Here is a 25,497-nt window from a genome sequence, read left to right as displayed (position 1 = left end):
GGGGCATGCATCATGGAGAAGAACAAACTGGAGTAGCAGTAAAATGTCATATAATACTCCCATGATGGGTTTAAAATTGGTACCAGTGAGGAAGGAATTAGGTACATCACTGTTATTTCACAGAAAGAAACCTGTGAAGTCTATTAAGTGTGTGTTGCACCATATAGTTTAGGAAGCAAATAATTTTTTTTCTCAAATCATTACAGGATGTGAAGATTTTATTGAGCTAAAAAAAAAAAAAAAGAAGAAAGGAAAAAAGGGTATATGCAGTCTTTGGTTTATATTGCACCCAGTATTCTAAAGAGAATAAAGCATTGATATAAGTGACAGGGAAGCTAACACATGGGGCAAACATCTTCACAGCATGCTTTTGGTACCAAGGTGATGTGAACCATGAATTTCAGTAAGCATTTCTTCTCTACTGACAATAGCTCTTGAATTTACAGCCCCTATGCCTATTGCTAGGAGGAAATGGCTGGGAGAGGAATACTTCTAAAAACTTTCTTTTTCCCCATCTCCAGTACTTGCTTATATATCTCTGGATCTCTTTCCCCCCATGGCGTGGGGTGGCCCAGTTCTAGCTCCATTTCCATCTGAGGAACCATTTCCAATGGCTTAAGTGGATGGGGGGGGGGAGGGGGAACTCCAGCGCCAGGGTTTTCTTCAGGTCCTGAGCCTGGAGGGGAGAGGTGCTCTCCCCTCCTCCCACCCACGTGGCTCCATGGCAGGCACAGAGACAGCACACCGGCGTGGAGAGGAGGCAAGAGAAGGTTTATTGTTGGGGGTGTTACATTTATAGGGTTAGGAGGATTCACAGAGTAACCAATTACAGGTTGCAGGAAGGGGTTAACAACCAATAGGAAGGGGTTAAAAGGGGCCAATGAGAACACCTTAGGACATCTTCCCAGGACATTCCTGCATGGGATAACAGTTGTCGTGGGGGGTCTTGGGAAGAAGAAAGCATGAGTTAGCAAAGAGACTACAAAAAGCCATTTTGAAACATGTTTAAACCACAGTTTTCTCATATACTGCAGATTTCCTGCCACATATATCTCTTCTGTTAATTTCTCTAAGTGTCCTGCTTTAGTGGAGTCAGACTTAGAAGTCTGCAAAAATTACGGGAGAATTTGACTCCCGACAAACATTTCCAATCAAATTAAACTGTAGCCACTGAACTATCTGACTTGACAAGCCTGATTCTGTATTTGATCTTTTGTTATGGTCTGGTCATACATTGGGTACCAAGTCTGGATTTTGGTAACCTTGTTTTTCCTCTTTATGTGAGCAATGCATATGAAACCCTTCATACATATTGACAAAGAATGTAAGGTACATCAAGTAATTACAAATAAAGTAACATATTATTTAATATTAATGTATTTACTCTGTACCAGATTTACAGAACTCCCAGCTGTACTCTGAAATGTACTTGAATGACCACATGATAAAAGAAGTGATCTCTTATTTGAACAAACTCCAGAAAACCAAGTGGGGAAAAAAAAGCTTTTTTCACTAGGGTTTGTCCAGATTGGTCTACATTTTATACCCAAGATTTTTGAGTATTTTTCATAGAGTCATCATAGTATTTCATGCTGATAACAAGGTTGATCTGGAAAGATTTGGGAAAATGCCTTAATCATCTCCATATGTACCTTGTTACCCTTAATTTGAGTTGCAGCCATTAGTCTTAGACTATATAAAAGCAAATAATATCAACTGGTCATACATAACAATATGCATAAAAAATGTACCATGAAGATAATTCATCAGGTTTTGCAGGATAGCAAAACTCACCAAGGAGGGGGTGTGCTTTTGCACACAATCTGCTGAAGCTGAAAAAACAACTGCTCGATGAGTGTTTCTTCCTGTGTACCAGCATACCCACTGAGCTGGTAATTATTCCTGCTTTTTATCTAATCATGGTAAGAGAGAAAACAATCTCTTTTCCTTGCTTTCCTCTTTTACCTATCGCACATAAGAAAGTCTCTGTATTCTGAATTAATTTTCAATTTTTCCCTGTTCTTCACAATTAATTTGTTTCAAATTTTATGTACAGTAATTAATGTTCTTCTAAAAATAACAGTCTATATGAGGCAGTTGTACTGATCTCCTGTTCTCACAGACCCAGTGTGGTGGGGTATGAGATAAAATCCCTGGAAGGTAAAGAAAAATCATTCGTGGTAATCAAAGTATGTCAGAATATTCAGGAAGTCATTAAAGAAGAGATAGTTAATCCTGGCTTTCCCTAGAATGAAGGAAGTTGACTATACGAATAACACCAAAAAGCAATAATGACAACTCTTTTTAGATTCATAACTGTGAGACAGTTGATAAAATAGAAATTTCTAATCACAAAGCTTGAATTTCAAGAGAGCCTAAATCCCATTGAGAGACTAAAATCCCATTTAGAGATAATACATTCCACTGAGTTTCCCTTTAAAAATTATATTTCTGGAGTCAGTCAGTCTGGACATTATTTATTTATAAAGCAGCTTGAGTATATAAACTTCATGTAACTTTGTAGTGGAATATGTGTACCTGAATGAATATTACAAATTCTTCAAAACAAAGGCAATTCCATTGTTCTACATCTACACAGAGCTCAGTATTACCAGGAACTCCCAAGCTCATTACACAAACAAGGTAACAACAGCAGCAGCAGCATTAATTGTTATATATTTTCCCATATTCACATCAGAATGCAACAGATTATCATTCCATTTAAATGGAAAAATGCATGCATACCAGAAAACAACACAGGGGTATTCTAGCAATTTAAAAAAACCAAGATTGTCCTAGATGTCCATGCCTGTAGACTATTAATTTTTGGTTTGTCCTTGTAGTAAAAACAGAATGGGATAAAAAACATGTGGAGTATTAAGAGTCTGATAACAATCAATACAGAGAAGTGAAATGAGAAAAAGAAAAGTGTTCAGAGAAAAAGGAGAGGGGGAGGGAAAGAAAATGTGGAGTGAGAAGAAGCAAAAGAGAGAGAAAGTTAGAATGACAGATGTTCAGTAAATGCAGAAAGCAAAGCCAACCCAACAATACTTACGATAAAAATTTCTATCTGAAGTTATTTGCAGACTATTTTGGTCAGTAATGTGTTATCCTTCTTATTTGACCCTTTTTTTAGGCAGCTATTGCAATCTTGCAGGCTGCTACTGTCAGGATTTTTAAATATTTCTCATGTTTTTCCTAGAGCTTTACATCTTGCTGGTAGTCAATCATTATTCCTTCCACAGAAGATTAGTTTTTTTCTTTCACTTACATAGAAATCTAATAGTCATCAAATTTGGTTTATTGTATTTAAATTTTTTGTACATGGAAGATATTGAAAAAGCATTTTCAAAGTCTGCTAACACTGGCACAATAATATCCTCTTCCCATTAAATCATGCTTGATTTCATATTGCTAATATTAAAAATTTCCTTAGTACATCTAGATTAAAAGCAAATAAAGTAATATCATAATGGGAGTCATCAGTTTTAAACTAGGATTATGAACATAATGTGATATAATACAGCTAAAATATATACCAAATCTGAACAAGGGCGTCAAAAGCCAAAATGACACATGTAGAAATGCTAAGAAACAACAAAGCAACCAACATCCAGAAAGGAATTCAGGGAAACTACATGGCTTGAAACGAAAGGAAAACAAACTAGGTAATGAAAGATGTGCTGTGCAGAACAAACAAATACAAACAGCATTCAATAGTGTAAGGAAATGACTGAAATAGGATATGAAATACAAGAAAAGGATTAATGAGGCAGACACAAAAATGGGCTCCTTAAGTACATAATAATAATGATGATGAAAGGGAAGAAGGAAACCTAAGAGCAGTATGGCTAAAGCAAATGTGTTGCCGAAACCCCATTGTTCCACTTTGACATGTATTTAACACAAGAAGGGTTTTGTCAAGGGATCTAATCCAAGGCATAAGGCTAAGAAAACAAAATCTTTGCACTCTGCCTGATACCCTTCTGCAAAAGGAATCCAAAGGGAATATTGAACTTTCATTCTGGAAACACCCACTTTGTAGAAATGCAGAATTTTCATATAGGCATCTTACAAACCTCTTTCTGTTGACAATGCACTATTACTGCACTTGTTTGACAAGACAGAAGGTAAGAAGGAGGACACAGGATAGAAAAAGGAAGCGGATTGCAGAGCTGTTGGAAGAAGCAGAGTGCAACTAGTCTGTTTGCAACAACATTTTAATTTTCAAAATGACTCCTAGTAAAATGACGTCAAATGTATTTCTCACCAGCTCAGACTCCGGACAAATCAGCAGGCTCCAGCTGAATGAACACTGTACAAGGTGTAAGGAGGTAACTAAATAGACCCTAAAAGTTTAAAAGTTGTTGATATGAAAATGATGATCTGATTAATTACATAAACTGTAAATGCTTTAAGAGATCAAAAAGATATAGGGCAAGAATTCTAGCAAAAAGAATTCAATCACTGATAAAAGGGTTATTGAATCCATGGAAAAAATTACAGTTAAGCCCCCATTTCTGTGTCTCAAATAGAAGACTTGGTCCAGAATTTTTAAATTAAATTCTAACTATTTTTAGCTATTCCATGAATAAATACTTTAAAAAGAATGGCACTATAACTTGAAACAGTATAGATGTGCTGAGCCTATGTTTATTAGCATATTGATGTAGAATTATGAAAATGCCAGCATCTTGTGATTAATCTCATCTTAAAGAGATACCTACCATGAAAGCTAGCCTGAAAATGAAGAGGTGAGTACTGGTAAAATAGATGGTAAAATCCAGAAGATGAGGAAGAAAGGAAAAGGAAGCCTTTGATTTTTTTGCAGCTTTGCTACTCTAAAGGTTATTCTGAAGGAAAAGCAAAACAGATGTGTCAGATCACATGAGTGTTTCAGATGGCTAAAAAGCTGTCTGAAAAAAAATTTGGTCAAGGTGAAGGCATCAGCTGTAAAGATAAAAGCAGCTGTTGAGGCATGGTCTGAGAACAAAAGCCTTGTCTGTGGATGGGGAACTGCATTCTGACAACTGGAGAGTCCAGAATTCCCACCGGAGTCCACTCCTGAATGGAAGAAGTGGAACCACCTTTACAAGTCTTCAGTTTTCACATAGAACCACAGGACTTTGCTTTTCTTATTCCATAATTACACCTTACCATCACCTCTTAACCAGCCATTTCCTAAGTATTTGAGATACGAACTTTGATCCAGATTGGCCCTGTCAGTAATAGAGAAAATAATTCAACCTTGTTTTCTTTTAAGAAGTGCACCCACACAAAGGCCACAGTGGGAATGATTTGTTCCAATGGTAGGACTCATCTGCAGGGATTGTCTTGTAACTGCATGTCATGGTTTGAGATAGCCCAAAATCCAATTTCCTAGCTCCATTCCCCCTCCCACATCTCAACCCAATGTGAGATGGGTTTTTCCAGACAAAACACACCAGACTCAGAATGGGGGAAAGGGAATATATTACAGTGACTGTACAAATAAATACTACAATACATTATATACAACCTTAGCTATCTCTACTATGACATAAGTATTTACAATGGATCAGATCTCTTCTCCCCTCCAAATAAAAGTCCAGGAGGGAAAGAAGGACAGATCCCTTCCAGTCTCTCAGAGCAGCAGTCATCTGTCCTTTTCTCATGCAGCAGCTGATGGCTGGATCTCTGCCAGCACTCACAAGGGAGGCCTCCAAGCTCCTCTCAGCCCCTTGACGCAGGCAAAGAGGTCTTCCGTGGGCTGCGTTCACCCCAGACAAGGTCGTTTCACCACGTCATATCACGAGACACAGGGAGTCTTCGTGACGGTCTGGTATCTCCAGGAGATTCAAGATCCTTGCAGGGCCTCTGTGCCCTGTCTCAGGCTGCGAGCTTCTTTGTAGCTTGCAGCAAGGGAGGGCCCTCAAGGCCAACCTCCCACACTCCGTCCTGGCTGAGCTCTCAGGACGACCGAACTTCTTAGCTCCTTTACCCATTTAGGACTTCTAATCAGTAAGAGTCCACCCCCCTCCATTTTGGAGGGATCTCAAAGAAAGTTTAGGGGAGTTTTGCAGTTCTTACCCCCAAGCTTTCTCTCTGTAGAAACTTAGTTCTGTTCTCTGCTGCCGGTTCTCTACGTCGGCTTGAGCAGCTCTGAGTCTTCCTTGGCTGCATGCTGTTTCTGCTGCTTCTCCGGTTCAGTTCTTATCAGTTGGCTTTTAGCCATAACCTCTGGACGCTGCCACCGCTTCTGCTCTGTCTCTGCTCACTCACGATGGAAAACATCCTCCAGCTCACAGCTACAGACACATAGTCCAGCTTAACACTGTTCCAAGTCTCTGTAGCCCCCAGCTGGGGCTGGGGGGGCGGCCCAGAGGCCCCAAAGGGCTCCGAGCCCCCTTCCTCGTGGTCTTTCACAACATGGCCACTTCTTCCCAAAAAACTACCACTCTTCTCTTCCGGTCTGGTTGTGATATGTTTATATTTTTGCAGGAGCGCTCATTGGACAGAATTTCAAAACTTCCAGGGGTTTCCACCCCTTGGGGGCTACCACTTTTCTTATCCTCTGGGGGAAAACAAAGTCTAAACCACTACACTGCACATGCAAATAGATTATTTATTACATCAATCCATTATCACAGACAAATACTAGATGTGCCACTATCATGGTTGTACCAAACCTAACTTTCATAAGAATGAAGCCCCAAAAAAAGCAGTAGGAGTCTGTGTTGCCACTAGCAAAGCCAATGAGAACAGAAAATGCTGGAATGGAAAAGCTGTACATTTTTGGACACACTACTGGAACTGATTTTAATGTTTAAATTTCCATCACTTCATTTAAATTCTAGTTGCTTGCTATTAATGGAGATATTTATTTACAATATTTGTAACAAACTTTGAGTATCCTTTTATTCAGCTTAACCAAATCTAATCTAATTTTATTCCCTGTTTGGATTTTTTTTGTTGTTTTGTTTTGGTTTGGGTTTTTTTTGTGCAAATGCAACATATTCTGCTAATATCTAACACTCTAAATGCTTTGTTACTTCAAGTAGGCACTGTGTATCACTCATTTATAATGCAGGCTCATTACCATACTCATTATTGTGAATTATGGAAGTTTCCTGGCTGGTCTTCATTAACCATCTGGCACTTAAACACTGATTTGTGTTTATATATAATGTTAATTTTACAAAGGCACCTGAACATGGGCTGGTAACATGCATTTAATCTGTTTCTCTGTATTTTTGCAAGACCTCAATGATTGTTCTAAAGCCGTGTTTTGCTTTACCTTTATTATTTTATTTATGCACATGGATGTCCTAACATAACTGTGTGCATGCAATAACAGAGATAATTTTTTCTCCTCTTTCAACTACTTTTTCAAGAAAGTGTGTATTTTCTCTTAGACAGTGGGTGCTTTAATGAAGCCTTGACAAGGATCAGCTTTTCAAACCTTATTTATCACAAAGCAGTAGTTTTGGGCTCAATACTTTACACCTTGGCTTTATTCCTTCAGAAAAGTTTTCAAATTGCTTTTATAATTTGCTTCTAAAACATTGAGGAATATATTTTTAAAAGTACAAAATTTCAGTAATTATATTCTAATGCCCACAAAGCATTAGAGTCTAATCTTAAAGGATCTGAAGGAGGAATAATGCAAGTGAGATATAACTCGTTTTTCCTTCAAAATTCTGTAGAATTGCTTTTCATTCTAGGTCTTGATTGTTCATAATCTTAAGTGGAACCAAAATTATTTGTAATTAATGCACTATCATTATCAAATATATTAAATCATCAAATTTTCCGAACACCCATTTTTGAAACAATTCAAATATATTTTATAAATCTTTCATTATGTTAACAATGTGGAAACATTTGTAATGTCAGAATTACTCTCTAAATCTCTTGGTAAATATATTATCCTCAAATTACAATGTCTTCATCTTCAGCAGTCCCGTCTTTCTCAGTTGTATATTTCTTCAAATTATTCATGTGAGCTTAGAGACTGGTATTTTTTCATAAGCTTTTCCAGCTGAATTGTTGCTTTGTGTAATTCATGGCTTTGTACTACTGGGCCATTAAGAAAACTCATCCTGGTATTGACAATATATATAGTTACCCCAGGCCAACAAGGCCCCAAATGATGAAACTCAGAGATTAATCACTATTTCTTAGAAGTTTTCACAACAGACCACTGTAAGCAGGTTCTGTGTGACCAGGAAAAGTCCCTGCTCCATTTAACCCCATTGAAGCACCAGCTGGTGAACTGACCTACTGCAGCCTTGTGGTAGAAGATTTATACATCTGAAGTGGGACTTAGTATGTGTTTGTAAGTATCTCGATCTACATCCTGGATTTTAAACAGTGATCCTAACTTGCTAGTTTATCTTGGATGAACATTGCCTTTATGGGCCAATCCAGGACAAATGCTCAGAGCCTGTTTCAGAGTACTCACATTATGTTGAAATGAGCTTTGATGTTTCCTTCTGTTTTCATATTCGGTTCAGTTCTTCCCCTCAAAGAATATAAACACACATTTTAGGCCTGTTTGAAGAGTTTCCTGCTATAAGCTGCTGTGGTTAGAAGAGTAAGTGGGTGTGAAAGCTGCTGAAGTTGTGTCATTGCGCAGCAGAAAGCAAGAGAGGACATGTGCCATCTTGTGAAATAGATAGTTGGAGCAGCTAGGTGGCAGCACGGCCTCAGGTGTTTTCTCCTAACACTGTTTTTACGATGCTCCATATATACTCATAGGTGAATACACAGGGTAAACTCTCAATGACACTTACTCTTCTCTTACTGAGGCCATGCTTATAAAAGAAGAAAGCCCCACTAACAGCTTTCAAAGAAGGACTTCTGGCCTCTTTAGGAACTGCTCCTAGCAGAAGGTGATGTCTCCAAAGAATGGGATTGCATTTGCTTTGGTGACCTCTAGAAACCCTGTAGACAGCTCTGGGTGGTCCCCCAGTCAGTGTGTTGTGTGGTTGATCCATGCTGTTCATATGTGCCAAGATTCTCGTGGATAATGTTAACTGGATTTTATCCTCCTTTCCTGGGTACAGTAAGGGGGTTTCTTCCCTCCCACAAACCTTTTCTCCCTCACACCTAGGAAAGGCATGTGTTTAGAAAAGAATGCTGTCCAATGGGAATGGAGAGTGTAAAGCTACCAGCATAATAGCCTGGTTATAATGTTGTGTCTAAGAACAGTACTACAATAGTAAATCATAGACTTAGTACAGATGAAAATTAGGTAATTTATGTATTGTCCTGTTTTATTGTCCGCCACTCCCCTGCATTTCCCCTGAACTCTGCTATCAAGTAGATATATTGACCATTCGTCTGATGGGAACCTGTTATTTATCTAGACAGTTCCTGATTATTTTGGCCTGGACCTACATCTTAATTGAAATAGATATTGAAACATAAGGCTGATGTAGCCAGAATATCAATACTACCAGAGAGGCTGACAGTAAACTAAAAGTATAATGAAACTGTATAGTGCAGACACCCTACAAAAGCTTCCTGTTAAACTGAATTACCATTGAGACGCTGCATTAGTGATCTCAGCAGGTATGTCCTCTTATCTAGGATTGGGAGCCTTATGTGAGTATTGTTATGCAAAGGGGAAATAGTAGGACCCGTGAGAATCTGTGAACAAACCCTCAGTCTTCTGACACCTGGTAAAGCTGCCAAGGACTCTGAGCACCTCAGCATGGTGTAATAATCACCATCCTCACCAAAACTGGCGAGGAGTTTGCTCCTTAAAAGAGAGAAAAATCATTTGACAGAATATATGTGAAGTTGTTCACAGTTTGAGAATAAAGCTCCACATGTTTTCCAGGCAGTAGACTGCCAAAATCCAAGCCCTAGTCTTTTTCTAGTGAAACAAAGAAAATATGCTAGAAATAATTTCTTTTTGGAGACACCTCCTACCTACTGCAGGAGACATTTCCTGCAGTGCTTTCTGTCTAGGTAAAGTTCCTGGAAGGCTGTGGAGTACAGGGGTGCTGCTGCTGTAAAATACCCCTATGTGGCTCTGCTCTTACACCCTGCTCTTGCCACCTGCTTCTGACGCCTGTTAGAAGTCCAGCCAGGTGGGAAAGTTGATCCTTTGGGGCTTGTCTTTTATGTCCTCCTGAATTTTCCTTGTACATGAAGGAAGCAGTCTCATCCCTTTTTTAAATAACATAATTTTAACCAATGCTTTCATTACCTCCTTCCTCATTTTGAGTTCCCACTTGTTAAATTTTACTAACATTATGAATAGCACAAAGATCATGCTTTGTGGATTCACAGTTTGTATGACAATTATCTTACTTAAAATAAGGCTGTATATGACTAGCTCATTGCAACAGACCGAAGAGATTTCCATTCATAATAACACCTAATGACTTTTGTGCAATTATCATTATGTGTCAGTTCTTTCTCTACCTTCAGATTCTCAGAAGTCAACACTTCAAATGAAAGATTTCTGCTTTTTGCTGTACTGATACATACAATTAAGCTTAGAAGCTAATAGGTCTTCAGATTGTGATGGCATCAATTAACTATGATATTCCTTTGGGTAAATTGCCAGAATGATAGAAGTACGATCATAAAAAACAGAACATTGTTTGCTTAAGTGAAACTGTGCTTCTCCAGATTGTATTATTATCATCAGCGGTTATTCTAGTTGTGGAGTAGTAGGAGTAAACATTTTAGGAGTAAGTGTATTTAATAACAATAGAAAAATCAGCTTTTATGTAATCAAAGTGTACCGATACGCTCTCAAACCAGTGCACAAGCTAACCTTTAATGAGCATTTTCACAACACTGTCTGTTACTTGCTGTTTCTCTTAAACCAACACTCATTACTTCTTACATCTTCTGAAATATACAGTGAATTCTCATATAATCAGAAATGAGCAATTATTAATTTAAGCACCTTTGAAACACGAATTGCCATTTAAAGTAACTATACTGTTTTCCAAATTAAACCCCTAATGTATACATAGCCAGAACTTTCAATTACATTTTATAGTGCCTATTGCAAACTATTCTGTTCTATCAGAAAATCACATTTTTTTCTGATTTGTACTGTCACTTTTATTGATCTTTATTGCTTTAGTCACTGCTGCCATAGCCTCTCTCCTTTGTTCAACAGAATATATCAGTGTAGCCCTTCCCTTTGAAAGAGGACATTATATTTTGTCAGAGGTTAAGGTTTTCTTTGTATGAACAGTTGTTAGTGCTGCTGTAAAGCTTGACTTTTTGGAGACTGACCAGTTGTTCACATATTTGATCTGAAGCACTATGCATACATTTTCCAGGAAACATTGTTATTGCATGGATAAACTTCAAATTAATTTCACTATTATTCTGTGCAGCTGCACATTGTGATTAGGTGGCAGAAGTCAGCAGTCACTGGCTCAACATTGCTCTGTATTATGGAATATCTGGTTTTGGGAGTATTTGTGAGAGACATTAGAGCAGACATTTAGAGGGAGATATTTTAGAGTAGGTGCCTTAGTCATTGCCTCTATTGTGGGTTTGTACAGTGCATCTCATGTTGTCTTCAGCCTGCAAGTTCCTGGGGAATGGCTATTTATTTTGAATCCTTTATGTATACAAGGGTGAAGCAGCAATCTCTGGGGGACAGCAGGGGACACCACTGCTGAGTGAGATTTACCTTTACATAATTACCTATGTGTTCGTCTTTTTGGATGCCACTTGTTCTGCTTAATCTTGCATTGCTTGCCAACTTGAGGTGAAAGCACAGCTAAGGCTAATGTCATGTTGCATAATCTCTGTGCTGGCTCTGTGGACTTCCCAGTGAGTCAGAAAAGCTGTCTGTCAGCACCCTAAAATCTTGTTTTGGCATTATCGTGGCAGCACTATTTTTTTCTTGCACTCCAAATGAACATCAAACTGTTAGAATGAGGAGGATCACCAATCGGACTGGGAAAGATACAAGGCCTGGCGAGAAATATATGGAGCCTGAAAGGACTATAAATCCACGGACTGACTTGTTATTCCCCAGTTTATTACCAGTTTTATATCATATTCTGATGTATCCCCATGTTATTCCCTATGGTTTGTACTGTTCAGGGCTTGTTCAGACTTGCCTTCAGTTGTTTCCCGCCAAAAGTTGTTTACTCCCCTGTTCTCCCCGGCTTTCCCGCTCCTCTGTCACTGATTGGCTGAGGTTTGCCGCAGTGCAGAGTGAGCTCCCATTGGTCCTTTCCCCTGGATACCCCTGAGTTACACCCACCTTTCCCCTGTCTCCCAATCCTATTTCACCCTGGGTTGTCAATCCCATGCTCCACCCCAGTTATGGAACCTCCCCTTACCCATACCCTATATAAGTCCCTGCTTTCCCCTAATAAAGTGGTATTGCACCCCTGACCTTCAACCGAGTGTAGTGCCGCGTCCTTATCCCTTCTACCCTTGGGCCGTGGCATTAGAAGTCAAGGGATCAGCTTCTCAATCTGTGAACACAACTGAAAATAAATAAATTAAGAATTGCTTTGGACTGCAGAATATGAAATGTACAGGGAACAGCCTGGAGCAGGTAGTCTGTAGGAAAGAGATTCATTTGAGTTATGGGTAAATAGTCATAACAGCTAGAATATATATCAAAGCTTGCACTTCTTTTCTTTGCTTTAATCTATTCAATGAAATATATATATGTATATGTGCATGGTAATCCATTTTTAATCTAGTATTACTTTCATGTTCCTGAATATAATCTTATTGTAGTGGGTGTTATTATCTTCATACAAAATATTCCTTATATTTTGGAAGTTTTGCAAATTACATACATATATTTAATGTGCTTCATCATTAGAAGTTTCTCATCAGATACAGAGACAGCCAAAACTAAATTATACCAACAAACTTTCTGTAATTACACAGTATATTCAGATATGTCATACATTATAAAATAAATTACTCCCCCTGAAGCTCTGTAGATTGGCCTGGCCTTTAGGTTTCATTTACAATGATCCAGAGCATCAGTAATTAACTTGTGAAGCCATTCCATGAATATACAGTTGGAAGTATCTGCTATTTTGAGGAGGCAGATTTAAAGGAAAGACAGCACAGAAAAGGGCATATTCATTTTTCTTTCATGTTTTGATAGCCCAGAATATCTAAAGAAATTGCTTTTGTATAAGGACAAATACACTTACACTTAAGGAAGGCTGCCAAATGGATACTGAATAGTTGAGAAAGGACATCTGGTGATATACCATTTTAAATGATTAATAATTATTTTTTCCTACCATTGCTATCTCATAGTGCTAATATTTAAATTAACTTTTTAAGTTTCCTATAAACTTCTGAAGTCTAGTGTTCACTTTTAGAAGTATATTTCTTGAATTTTTTTTCTTTTTATGTGGAAAAAAGAACCTTATGTGTCCCAATATCCTATAGTTTCATACCCACCCCATCCCCTCTCTCACTTGATGATCTGTCTAAAGACTAGATTCTGTGACGTAGACAATATGATGGCCAGCCACTGAAATAATATTTAAACGTGTACTCAGCTGTCACTGAAGTAGGATTTAAATGTGTTTAAGTCCTTTACCAAGAAGGGAGCATTGCAGAAATAGGACACATTGTTAAGGAGTTCATTCCAACTTCTTGTACTTATTCAAGAAATTTTATTTAATCATTCTGTTGTCTACACCACCTGCAGTAAAAAAGTCATTTAAGCTTACCTTAAATGGTTGTTCAGGTAAGGATATGAGCTCCAGAGAGAATAAAAATCAAGACAACTCTCACCCACTCTGAAGAGCATGAGCACTAAATCTTTGCAACGTTGACTGAAAATATTATAAACCAAATTTAAAAAGAGAAATTGGCACTGAATTAATTTTCTGTATGGACAGCTGTCAGTGGCAGTGGATCCAAACTATGTTGACAGGTGGTGATGATTATGGTTGAGAGTATACATAATATACATGACTGTGGAGAGTGTAGATAAGCAAGGTGATCTTCATTTACTCTGAGACACTTAACAAAGTGAAGTCCTCAGTCCTCTTACTCCATTGCTAAATAAGGAGCAGATCAGATTTCAGTGACAGTCCTGAGAGGAAAACAGTGGGGTTGTTTCCTGGAAAATTTCCATCTGAACTGCAACTATGGGTGTAGGGAAAAGAAATAGGTAGGTCTGGGAAAAGCTCTGGTTACCTGTTACCAGAAGAAAACAGCTCACTGGCTGTGACTGTGGAAGAAAATTGCTTCATGAGGGAAAGTTAAACAGTAAACTATTCTCCAGAAATCTGAAAGAAAATGATTCTGGAAAACATTTTTGTCTCAGGATACTGAACTACAACACTGTGCTGAACCTAGTGAGTCAATATAGCCTAGAAAAAAAAAATAATCTAATTATATTGGGCTGAAAATTACTAACTACGTAGAACCCCTGGTTTCATGATGCATTAGAATTTCTCTGAAAAGACATCACTAATTACTCACTCTTGTCATAGCCCTGCTACCAAAGTCCTCTCTCTTCACTGTCTTCAAGTACTAATAGCTATCCCACCTTTTCTCCTTGTGTCTCAGTTTAAGGAGACTGGAGTGTTTTGCTAAGGATGATGAGTTATAAGGTAGACCAAATTCCTCTCTCTCAGCAATTGCAAATCCGAAATTAAGAGGCTCCAACTGAGGAAGTATGAAAAAAAGGAGGAAATAACAACCCTTTATTAAAGGATATATGTGTATTGGCAAAAACAGCAACAGAACACAAAAACAACTAAGCAATAATCCTGTACCCAGAAGTCCCTTCCAAAAGGAAACAGTTTGATCCTTCTCTGTCCTCTAGCGCGGTTCTAATCACGGTGGGCAGGGGGCGCTGTTGGGTCACTGGAGGAGCAGAGCCTGCAGTGCTCGGTGTTGGTCGGCAGGGGGCGCTGTTGGGCTCTGGTGGTCGCCGTGTGGGGGCCCCGGATCCACGGGAGAAGCTGAAATGGAGATCACTCCCCCACAAAGGAGGGGAAGGGGAAAAGGGGAAAGAAAGAACTCACGCTGTCTGTGGCTGGCTGTATTCAGGACTCCCCCTTGGTCAATCGACGAGCACAAACTCTCTGATGAAATCTGAACAGACTCAGGCTGGAGAGCAGCCAGATGACCAGGTTGACAGCAAAACGGCCTCAGAGCTTTTTTCCAACACACGCCCCCCTTGCCTCCGTTAAGACAAAAAGTGAAGTGCCGCTTTCCAAGGAGAGGAGGGGAGAAAAACTCTTCACCCCTCCTCCAGCATTAGAGAGGGCTATCAGCCTGAAATGTAGTTCTGCCAGCCAGCTCCTTTGTGTAGGTAATCATCCAAGGCAGAAAACTGTCCTCCCTCACATCCCTCCCTCACATGCAGCAGGGGAAAAAAAATTCCCATTTGGTTCTTTAGAACAAGTAAACCCATGACACCGTGTTAATAACAAGGTTCTTTGCTCTTTTATGTAAGCAAATTCCTTTTTGTCCCACTGTTTGGTTTTTTTCCCCTCTTCTGGGAGGAAGAGGAGGTTTGATATCAGAAAGAGGAGGTTAGATATTAGAAAAAGTTTCTTCACCTAGAGGGTGGCTGGGTGCTGGAACAGGCTCCCCAGGGAAGTGGTCATGGCCCCAAGTCTGCCAGAGTTCAAGAAGCATTTGGAAAATACTTAGGCACATGGTGTGACTCTTGGGGATGGTCTTGTGCAGGGCCAGAAGTAGGACTCAATGATCCTTGTAGTTCCCTTCCTACTCAGCATATTCTGTGATTCTGTGAACTGCCTGAAACACTTCATTTAAAGTCATAACATTTGTTCCCAGGCTGAAGAATAACCTGTTGTTTCTCTTTTAGATTTGAAGAATGGATTGTGCGTCTGAGAGCCTGGGTTTTTTTCCACAGTATCAGATATGAGATAATATGAGATGTAGCCTCTCCCAGCAATACTCTTCTCATTCTGCTCCACAGTCTGGAAAATTCATTCAGGTGCACTTACTGAATTACTAGTACTGTGCCTGTAAGACACAGATGGACACCTGCACTGTTTGTTTGTGGAATTACTGCTGCATCTAATGGCATTTAATCACTGGGCAAACACTATCTAGACTAACAGGTGAAAAAGCTTAAAAAAATTGTATGTTGTCTTGGGCAGCAACAGCTTTCAACTTACTGTGTTTGGAGACATGTTTGTAAAAGTTGGCCAACATGCGAATCATAAAGCCATTTATCCATGTAAGCCAGAGGGAAACCTGCGAACAGATTTTCATGCATGTCAGTCATACATCCATTATAAAATGTGAAGGTCTCATATGTGGTTGGTCCATGAAGTTTGATTTGTACATAGATTATGCTTTTAAGAGTCTTGTATAATGCAAAAGCTAGTAACTTAATTATTTTTGAAAACATAATGTTACAAATTCTGCACTTCATGTAAACATGTTTTAAAACAAAAGCAATAAAAACAATGACAATAAAAATCGTTATATAGTTTTACTGTTAGACAAGAACCAAAGGTTCAAAAAGGCAAAAACCAATTTAAATGTGACCTCTATGTAGCTAGATACATTCTATAACTCTTCAGGGCTGTTGTGTTTAATCACTGACCAGCTAGGTATGTAAACTACAAGAGCAGCTCATTATATGAGTGAGTGCTCCAGTTACAAACTACAGAAAGTCATGACCAGAGTTTTTTCTTTCTACTTCTTAGTGGAAGATCCAGTTTTTTTGGAGGGGAGCACTTATCCCACAATATTTTAACTCTGTAGTAACTAAAAGGAAAGCATAGGTTTTGTGTCATTCCCTTCACTGCTCTTATTTCTTATTTGAGGGTAATGGTTTCTATTAAAAACTAATTTTTTTTTTTTAGTTTCTTCTGCTAATCATGATTGGAATGGTAGTACACTTAATTGCACACTGAAAGCCTGTGGAATAAATGCTCCCATTCTCTACTGTATTTTAATGCCAGTGTGACTACTTTTCCATGAATGTGCACAGAACTCAAATATTTTCACATACAAATCTAGTAAATTTAGTAGCTGCTTGAGCAAGCATGTGCACAGTATTGAAATGTCCCATGAGCTTTTTTTAGATGATCTGCCATAAGAACTTGATTCAAGTTCTGATTTTTTTCTGACAAAATACTCAAAGTCTGTGAAAATTTAAAAAAACTAAAACCTTTTTTATGCTTATTCAAAGGCTATTCTGGTAGGCATTGGTAGATATTTACCATTCTACTCTTTACTGTCCATTTAAAATACATACTTTATAATGTATTTCTATTCTTTTGATGATACATTACTGTCTCACTGCTGCACAGTTCTTATTCCAGGAGCCCTGCATGTAGCATTACTGTTTTCCTACACCCTCCTCTGATCTCTCTAAATCTTCTCCAGTTGCCCTGAATCTTCCTGTCCTACACTCCCATTCTCTTTCCCCAGGATGCACCTCATCTGTGGAAAACTTTTGATCCTCCTGCTGTTTACAGAAGAGAAGAGAGGAAACAGTGTAGAAGTTCATGATCACAGATGCCACTATCATGACCTTTTCCTTCCCCTTCCCCTCTGTGCTCTTCATCCCCACCCCCCCCCACTTCCCTTCTGTCAGAGTGAAAAATACACTAAAAAGTTCTCTTTTTTTTCTGGGTATATGTGTTCTCTGACAGTGGAGAACTTCAATATTTTTAAAAAACTTTGGGCATAAAGAGGAAGAGAAGACTGTAACGTTACATGAGTGGTTGATCAATATCCATTATTGTTTGGGCTCACAGCCAAATCCACTATTAGTCCTATTACAAAACAGTGAAGCTTTCAAAGCACCTTGTGGGTAAGTGCTATATTATCAAGCAGTGGAACTTATAAGACTTGTGAGCTATTATTGTGGTCTGAATGGATAAACAGTACAGATTTGGGGTGATAAAAGTGACATGATAGTTTATGTATTGCAGACTGACAACACTGCTGCAGCACAGAACACATTTTTAACATCCCACAGTTCCTCAAGGCTAATTCCCAACCAGTGATAGTCTGCATGTGACATAACCAATTTTCTTTCCAGTAGGTAGAAAACTTTGCAGTTATGAGTAATGAATTCCTGGCAGTTAGATAATAAATACTCCCTACACATTTGTTAGTGTCAATGTCCATAGAATGAGATCCATGCTGGTGTGGGCAGGTTGGGGGAAACGCAGAGAGGAGGAGGAAACTAAGGATCTGCTTGTGCATGTGTGCATGCGTGTGTGTAGATTGTGTCTGCAAGGTTTATGAAGGTCATTAGAAAATCCTCACATGTTTGAATTCCTTTAAAAACTAACTTTTTCCATATAGGTTATGGAAAATAGTTTCCAACAATGCATGGATACGAGAAGTAATCAGCCATGGAAGTGTTTGTTTTTCTTATTTTCTGAAGAGGTTGTTTAATCGTTTAGGTTCTCTTTGTATACAAATATTTTCTCAAGCATCATAAAAAAGTCAGAGTATAATTTTTACTATTTTCTGCTATTCTATTAGTAGACTATAATATCAGAAATATGTCCAAGTAAAGATGAAGACTATGTTAGGTAGCTCTCCATCATTCAAAGCATATTTATACTATGCTTTGAATAACCCTGCCAATATTTGCAGCACGAGTCTCAGTGATATGTCACAATGGTATTTTGAAGCAGAATGTTAAGTCTCTGAAGAAAATTAATTGCTTTTATTGCAAAGGTAATTAAGCTTGCTTGTAACAATTTTGTAAATCTGATTGGAAAGAAGACAAGGCTAACAAGTGTAACCGAAGTATAAAAAATTGTTACAATATGGCTTCATTTTTCCTCCTTAGCTTCTGATATTCTCATAGAAAAGAAACTTGCTTTAGGGAAATATCATGCACTATTTTAGTGAAGATATGAAACAGCCAGCTGTGCATGTATATTTATATCTATGATTTTGATAAAATGTATTTTTTGAGTGCTTATAAAAACTGAGGGAAATATGACTGCACGAATCTTTGATGATAATCTGCCATGACTTTTTTAATTTCTTATTTTTAATAGATCAGTTAACAACAGAAGTAGATGGAAGAGAAGATTTTACAAAAATGCTGACACATACTTCCATTACTAAGATATGTATGCATACAGATGTATAGCTATGACTGTTTATACATGTTATGTGAATGTGTATGTGCATTTGTATGTGTGCATACAGAGTAATAGAGATGAATAAATGTTTATATAGCTCTTCAGTGCCCACTCAGAGTGTTTGGCTGCTCTGTCAACAGGAAAGTCGCATAAGACTTCTGAGTCTTATTTCTGATATTTGCCTAGTCAAATTTTTTACATCTAATTTACTGAAAAGGCACTGAAAAATAACTGCAGAAACAATCCCATAAGCTTTTCAGAACCTGAATAATTTAATATAATACTTCAGAACATGACCCTGATAACTTTTATATCTTGCAGTCCAGTGAAGGATTGAATGATAAATATACTGCACCTTGGAAAAAGAAGAGCTGTGAACTTTTCAAATGCTTTAGCAGCAAAGTGATTTGTCAGAAACAATAAAGGACTCAAATTTGTCATCCAACATGAAGCAATTGCTCTCTGGTGAACTTTTCCAAAAATCACACTAAGTCTGTGCAAAATTAATCCATGGAATTTCAAGAACGTAATTCTGAAGGTGAATATGACCTCATCTAAAGCTATGATTTACCCTAAACTTACAATCTAGAGACTCATACTGGCAATTTTAGAGCTCAACATGTCTGTTCTTTCAGAATTGTTTCCAATGGTTACCAGAAGATATATATGTCATGTAAGTGAAAATCTTCAGGAAACTAAAAGCTTTTCTTGATAGGTAGAGAGATGTCATGGGTTGGTTTTTGTGTTATTTTATAAAAATTATTAAGAGTTTATTCAAGACTGGTGTTTAATGATGTCAAATTTGGACAAATTTGCCTTTACTTTCTGCATGTCAAGTGATTGATTCTGCATGAGAAAAAAACCTCATACCCTGGAAGGTCCTGCCTTCCTGGTCTGGAAAACGCTGAATGCAAGGATCTCTTCTTGGAAGTTATCATAGCACAGTTGGCCTGTTCTCGTTTTATCCCTAGACATCTGACTCTAGGATGTAGGCCTGAGACAGACAACTGGATTAAATGGACAGGATACTTGGTCTGATTCATTATGACTGCTCTCTCTTTATGTTCACATTGTTTGAACTCACCTCAGCCCAGAGAATACATAGTTCTCCAGGGAGACAGCTAATTTCTCTATTTCAACTCAATCTGGGGAAATTTAGACCTGCTGAAGACAGTTTTAAGCTAAGTCAGTGCAAGAGAAGGTAATAATAGACTTCTATCTCTCATTGCACTGCCACACCTCTGTAGTCTTCTTCACAACTGTATGTATGGTCACATCTCATAGAGACTGCATCCTTTTGAAGAGCTTAGCGAGGGCTGTGTAGAGAAAGCTTTCTGCTGGTGATTTCTTCTTGGTCTCACTCAGAAGGCTGGATATGAAATGCCAAAGGGTCCAGTTGGATGTATGCCACTAACTGCTGAAATGCTTCCAAAATGTACCTTTTTAAATTTGCTTACAATTACTTTTGGAAATTCCCACCGTAAATTCCTGACTGTAGGCATAGTACAAGCCTGTGACATATTTCCTTAGCTGCACTGAACTGAACTGGATGGGAACCCTCACTAAAGTCACTAGAGATGCTTGTGCATTAAGGTACTGCTCACTGTGAAGATAATAATTGATCTCAGCATACTGTGATAAAAACAGGAAAACAATTTTTAAGATTATTAAAATATTAGAATTATATAAAGATTTTGCTGTCTGATCTGTTTTCATAAATTGTCTGAAATGTTACAAATGTCACAGAAATTGTGAACACAAATTAAAGCCATGCTTTTGACTTTCAATAAGAAGGTAGCTGGAGGGGATTGTTGTTCATATTCTTGTGCAGGAAAAGAAATAAACCATTCTTAACTGTCAGGTAGAACTGTTATTAGAAGTGTGGTCAGTCTTGAAGTCTGTTGACAGGAGATGTATGTACAAAAGAACACAAACAATATTTGTTGCAGAAAAAGTAACTGAAGATATCACATGCTAGGCAGGCATTTGTGTTCAAATGCCTAGTCAGTAGCTATTGATTTGTGTGTTCAGGGCTGTAATTCTTGTCCAATTTTGACATGTGTATCCAGATGTCTACCTGCTGAAAATTGTTTGTTTGGGTTTATTTCAGAAACAAAAATCTTTTCCCATAGAAACATATGTTTAGAAGTTGCTGAACTCTCCACTTTCTGCTCATCCATTTTGTGGAAATTTCTCATGATTACAGGATACTGTAACTCTTTGAAATTAACTTTGCGGTACTGCCAAAAAGGAAAAGAAGAGTAAGTGCTGCTGGAGGCAGTGGAAATATCCTTAGGATTGAGGTTATGTCTGCCAAGTATATTCCTACTGATACATCTAAAGATTGTTCAATCATCTGTAGATAGCTGTTGTCTCTGTATGATGGACATAACAGATGACAGCACTTGCAAGAATATTGTTAAATCCTTTTTCTTTTTTTATACACCTTTCTTGTGCCCTACTGGAACTCAAACAACATCAAAGGAAACAAAGCATTCACAAAGACAGGCTTTGTGAAACAGATTTTTACAAAGCCTTAGATCAAGAAAAATGTTTCCATGTTTTTTTCTTTCATTTCTTAGTCAGGCTAAGACTGTTTCTTACAAGCATGGTCCCTTCCAGATTTCAGTCCAGGCTGTTGCAACACTGTTATGGTGTACAAAAATCAGATGAAAATATCTATTAGAAAATAACTGTCAACTCAGTGGTTATAGCCACTTTCATTTTTTAAACCAAGAAAGTACTGAATATACTTGGGAAATATCAGTAACATGCACTGTGTAAAGCATTTCCATTAACACAGAAACTCTACCAGGTCTAGGGGCAACAGATGACAGTTAATTCCATAGTAGAGAGAAAGCCTGAAGTGTCTAAGTTTAACGAGATTACAAATTTGAAATTAAGGAACTTCAGGTGAAAGTGTGGAAAAGGAAAAGAACAGCTCTTTATTAACAAAATCCGAATAAACAACAAATGGTGCAATCAAAACTTTCAGAGGAAACAAAACGAAGTCCCAATTCCCCAAGTGGGGGGGGGCGGGGGGGGGAGGGGGGAAGAAACCCGCGGAAACCTGGGGTGGGAGCGGAAAAAGGGGGGGAAACTGAAGGCAAAATGTCCCGGGAGAGCAACAGTTGCTCGCAGCCACGTGTGCCCGCAGCGGCCGGTGGCTTCGCAGCCAGCAATGAAAGAGTGATTTTTCCCAAGGCACAGTCTCGAGGGGAGAATACCTCGCTCTGAGATGGGTCAGTCTCTCTCTCTCACTCGTCCTTCACGAAGTGTCCCGTGGGGAAAAAACCCCAAACTTCCCTTGAGGCGGCCGAACCCGGGCTTCCGCTCTGTCCGGTCAATGAACCTCCAGACAAAGCACTCCCGAGTAGTAGCACCGGCCCCACGCTTTTTAGGGAACCTCCCCATTCCGGCGCTCCCGCGCTGCCCAGCGTGTGCGGAGCTCCGTTTCCCTCCCCCCCTCGACTGCCCCCAGTACGGAAAGAAACAGATGGGGGGCGAGGATGGGGGGGGCGAGGGTGGGGGGTGGGGGGACAGTGGGTAAAAAATTCCAAGATCTCTTTTCAAACCTATGACATGAAGAAAATGGTGAAACTTTTTCTATGCAGGTGTGAGGATTTCCATATTTCACATTCCTAGACTTGAATGGTTGGTAGTGTACCAACCCTGAGTATTAACCAGTGAAGAGAAGTGAGGCATGCAGAAAGTTCTTAAGCTTTGGACCCTGTGACTAGAAAGGATTATTGCCTCTCACCATGTATTGCTGTCTTACTTGCACTGTAATGGAAAGTTCAGTGGTGTCCCACAAAGGGTAAAGCTAGGTTTGTGGAGAATGTTATTTGCTGCCAAAAAAGGGACATTTCTGATTTGAAGTAATTGCCAACCAACATACCACCTTCTGGTGTAGTTTACTAGTGCATGTGTACAAGAAATATGCTAAGAGTAGGCTCAAGTCTTACCATTATTCATCTGTAAACAACCGGAGCATACAAACCTGTAACTCCCATGTTTGGAGCATTTGTAATTCCAAAAGAAAAAATTCTTTCAATGTGTTTACACGGGAGAAACGACAGTGAACTCAAATTGCTCAGGACAAAAGCCCCACTGAAGTTAAAATAATAGCACAGCAGTTAGATCATGTCTACATTTCAAACCAAAGAGAAGTTCTCTAAGGACTATCAAAGCCTCATGCCAGTAGGTAGAAATATCTTATGCATGCAGATGGTCTGTGGTATTTGGCTTATTATTACAGTGAAAACAGGCAGGAACATAATGATGTCTTACATAAATATGTTTCTTTTTGATCATTTACAGCTGTTTTGATTGTTTTCTTTCACTGTGCATTTGAGCAATTGGTCATTTCTGTCAAGGATTAAATTCTTCCCTACTGAATAAAGCATTTAGTACTCAGGAGATCTTTTCTGAAGCTGTTTAAAATAAAAAATCTAGTATATTTTATCTCAAAGGCAGGTTATTACAGTTCCCTAGCAGGTATGTTGTATAAAGCTTGTACTCCAAAGGATAGTGAAGTATTAATTTATGAAGTCCCTTTCCAAAGAAAGAGACAATAACAAAAATGAAGATGAGTAATGAATTCCATCATCACCAAATCTATGGCTATATTTCCTTTTATAGATTATTTCAATGAATACACGTTTCTTTTCCTTCCAGCTCCATAGAAAGTTTAAGGAGCTGTAGCATGAGATCCTTAAAGCAGTCAAGAGAAACATCTCCCACCTGTGAAGGAAACCTTGAAAATTTGCTGTGGAAGGCAGGGTGATATTACACAATTACACAATATTTTTCACATAAAACATCATTCCAGAACTAAGTTGTAATCTCTTTAGTTACATGAATATTTTCATTGATTTATATGAGAAGCTTCATATGAATAACCATTAAAAAAATGTATGTCTATTCCCCTTGCTCACATTTTAGGTTGTAGTTTTATAAGATTATGGTAGTGCTTGATATTAAATCTTCACTAACAAATGAGGAGAAGGTTTATTTTATTGACCAAATTGCAATATGTACTGATTAATAAAAATATGACTTACTGGATTCCACGTCATGTGTGTAGAGCAGCAGGGAGAATTTATGCAATCCTGTAGGAGGAATGCTGTGTTCTGAACAAGTTTATGAGTCCTTGTCAAGTGGAAAACCACGAGTTATGAGCTTCTCCTTAAAGCACCTTGCAATAATAAAAATGGCCACCTTTCCTGGCCGGGTATGTGAGTTGAAATTTGGGGAGCTGAGAAGACAGAAATGACTGCAAAGCTGCCATTAAATGGAGACATATACTGAGTGGAGGAAATGATCCACGGGAGCCTTATGAACGTCAACAATTCAATGGAAAGTCCTGCCCCTGTGGAGGGAGAAGGCCATCAGCAGTACAAGGCACTGACGTACAGGGCTGTACTGACAGGAGCACAGTAGATGGAGGGAAATAAGTATCCTGTTCTACTCAGCACTCTCAAGTTCAGCAGGTACTGCATCCAGTTGTGGGGCCACAAATGTAAGAAATACGTTGATCACCTGCAGTGAAACTGGGCTTATTCAGCCTCAAGAAGAGAATGTTTTGGGGGGAACCAAATAAGCTGTACTTATGAAGAGATTACTGAGAAGATGGAGCCCTGATCTTCCTGACAGTGTATGGCAGGAGGGTGAGATGCAGTGGACACAAACAGCAACAACAGAGGTTCAGACTGGAAAAAAGGAAAAAAAAAAACTATTTTCCTCATAAGGGCAGCCAAGCAGTGGCACAGGTTGTCCACAGAGGATATGTGGTCTCTGTGCTAGTTTACAAGACCCAAGGTTTTCCAGACCCAGCTAGATGAAGCCCTGAGCAACTTGATCTGACCTCTCAGCTAGCCTAGCTGTGAGCAGGGGGTTGGACTAGAGGTCTTCTGAACTCCCCTGCAGCCTGAATTATTTAATTATTCTGTGATCCTTCATAGCTTTCAAGCAGCTGTTGCTCTGGTAAGGATGGTAGTTGGACAAGATGTGTACCTGTGTCCCAGGAAATGCCTGTGAGAGACATTATCAGCTCTTCCTTGACCACTTTTTGCTCAAAAGAAGGATGTGGAATACCTAACAAACTTCCTCTACTAAATACCATGTGTGATACCTCTGGTGTGAGAGACATTAGTGCACCAATAGCCACAGCCCTGTTATGCTTGTGCTATGCCTTATAACACAAAGGGAGTGAAAACTGAAGCAGTCAAGGTGGAAAGCCTTGTGCATGTCCTTATAGTTTAAAAGGAGAGGGGGGAATACTGTCTTTTATAAAGCTTCTAACTAATAGAAGAATCAAGGGAAATGAACCTTGCTCCTCAGCCTAAAAAATGTTTAAGAAAGGAATATATGGCTGAGGAAAACTTAAATGTTAAGTGAACATTTTTTTGGGGTAGATACATATCTA

Source organism: Chiroxiphia lanceolata, chromosome Z (genome assembly GCF_009829145.1).
Source record: "Chiroxiphia lanceolata isolate bChiLan1 chromosome Z, bChiLan1.pri, whole genome shotgun sequence".
Lineage (NCBI taxonomy): Eukaryota > Metazoa > Chordata > Aves > Passeriformes > Pipridae > Chiroxiphia > Chiroxiphia lanceolata.
The sequence above is the reverse complement of the archived record's forward strand: the minus strand, read 5'-3'. Positions refer to the sequence as shown.